The sequence below is a fragment of the Emiliania huxleyi genome (genome assembly GCF_000372725.1).
Source record: "Emiliania huxleyi CCMP1516 chromosome Unknown EMIHUscaffold_1343, whole genome shotgun sequence".
Taxonomy (NCBI): domain Eukaryota; phylum Haptophyta; order Isochrysidales; family Noelaerhabdaceae; genus Emiliania; species Emiliania huxleyi.
This window is the reverse complement of record NW_005201246.1, coordinates 5955-8441: the sequence shown is the minus strand read 5'-3', so window position 1 is coordinate 8441 and position 2487 is coordinate 5955.

The window sequence follows — 2487 nt, the reverse complement described above, 5'->3', positions numbered from 1 at the left end:
TACCTCTCCGCGCGTGGTGATGAGCAAGTCGACACTGCTCGTGGCCTTTGTAGGCGGCGAGCATAGCGCGGTGAAGCCGTTGCTCCTCTGCAGGTTGACTCAGCGCCGTGCCGCAGCAACAGCTCGATCACCCGCTCGTGGCCGTTGTTGGCGGCGGTCATCAGCAGCGTGAGGCGCTCAAGCCGCTCTCTCACGTCGCGTCGGCCGCCGCGCCTCGAGCCACGCCAGCACCGCGCTCCGCCTCCCAGCCGCTGCACGAAAACCCCATTCCGTCGGAGACTGCCACGCCACCCGCTCGGCGCCGCCGCCGCCGGCGACAGATTACCCGGCCGCACCCGCACGCTCTCGCCGCCGCCCTCGAGCGCCACCGCGTACCGCCCGCCCTCGAAGCTCCGCGCCTCGCCCCGCTGCCCGTTGAGCTCGGGGCGGGAGGAGAGCCCGCCGAGCTCGACTCGCTGGCCGAGCAGCGGCGCGTCCACCGCTGCCGCTGCCGCGCCCGAGGAAGCGCCGCCCGCCCCTACCCGGCCATCTGCAGCCGCCGCCGCCTCGGCCAAGATCTCGACGCACTCGGCGTGGCCCTTTTCCTTGGCCAGCTGCAGCGCCGTCTTGCCGTTGACAGTGCGCGCCGCGTCTGCGCCCGCCCGCAGCAAGCGCTGCACGACGGCGGGGCGATTGAGGAGGGCGGCGGCTATCAGCGCGGTGAAGCCGTCGCTGTCCTGCAGGTTGACGTCAGCGCCATGCCGTATCAGCAGCTCGACCACCCGCTCGTGGCCGCAGTTGGCGGCGGCTATCAGCGCGGTGAAGCCGTTGCTGCTCTGCAGGTTGACGTCAGCGCCGTGCCGAATCAGCAACTCGCTCACCCGCTCGTGGCCGTAGTGGGCGGCGAGCATCAGCGCGGCGACGCCGTCGCTCCTCTGCAGGTTGATCTCCGCACCGTGCTGCAGCAGCACCTCGACCACCCGCTCGTGGCCTTGGAAGGCGGCGCCCATCAGCGCGGTGGCGCCGCCGTGGCTCTGCACGTTGAGCTCCGCGCCGTGCTGCAGCAGCAGCTCAGCCACCCGATCGTGGCCGCAGCGGGCGGCGCCCATCAGCGCGGTGATGCCGTCGCTGTTCTGCAGGTCGATCTCTGCCCCGCCCCGCAGCAACAACTCGACCACCCCGAAGTGGCCGTGGTAGGCGGCGCCCATCAGCAGCGTGATGCCGCTCACGCCGTCTCTCTCGTACGTCGCGTCGGCCCGCCCGCCGCCCTCGAGCAGCGCCAGCACCGCCTCCTCCTCGCCTCGCTCCGCCGCTAGCACGACCGTGTCGGAGCAGCTCAGGGATCCTGCGCCACTCCGCTCGCGTGCACTCGCCATCGTTTGGGTTCCGGCGCCTTGGGGGGTAGGGGGGCCACGCAAAACTGGCTTTGCATTTTGTGCGGAACAGAAAACAAAGTTAAGAACAGAGCAGCGCCACCATCAGCATCACTTTCGCCTCCGCGACGTACCGCCGCTTCGCGGCGTTCCACCCGAGGACCGATCGCAACATTTCGTGCAGTGGTGGAGTCACAGTGAGTAAGAAAGAAAACAGACAACCCAAACGAGGGATAGGGGAGGAGGACAGGGTCCACACCTGCACGAGCAGGATTTTGGAAGGACGATCAGGGGGACAGGTGGGGCTCTCCTGCTCCTGACAAGGGACACGACAGGCTCGCAGCGCGGTGCGCGGTGGAATCCCAACTCCACTGGCGGTCTCATCTCAGTCTAGCGACCTTCCTCCGGCTTCTCACCGGCAGTCTCTCACTACCACGGGCACACTGACACAGGGGTGGCAGGGGCGGCGGCACGAGTCTCCCACATGCTATGCGGGCCTCACTACCGAGGTGCGGCCTGCGCGTGTCCTCGCCCTTGAGGGGGGAGGGGAAGGGGCTGTGTGTCTGTGCATGCATGTGTGTGTGTGTGTGTGCATGCATGCATGTGTGTGTGTGTGTGTGTGTGTGTGTGTGTGTGTGCGAGCGTGCACTTGCGCGTGCGCGTGCGTGCGTGTGTGTGTGTGTGTGTGTGTGTGTGTGTGTGTGTGTGCGTGTGCGTGTGCGTGTGCGTGTGCGTGTGCGGGTGCGTGCGTGCGCGTGCGCGGGTGCTTTTTTCTCGTCGCCTCCTCGAGCACGTGCTCGTAGGGGAAGATCTAGATCTGCTCGAGCCGGCCGATGTCGACGTCGGTGACGCTGTTCTTCTCGCGCTCTGCGAGGACGTACTACTCCACCTCGCCCGGGCACAGGACGAGATAGAGAGAGAGAGAGGGGGAGGGAAGGCAGCGAGGGGGAGTGGGAGGATGTCGCAGCCCACCTTGCCCGTGCACAGTACGAGCTTGCGGATCTGGTCGGGCGCCTTGAGAGCCGGTGACGCGTCGGGCAGGTAGCGGTGGAACCGCGAGCCGACGGCAAAGTCCTCGATGTCGCTCTTGACGAGCTTGTGGCGGAGCAGCGACTTTGGCGACATCACCACCAGG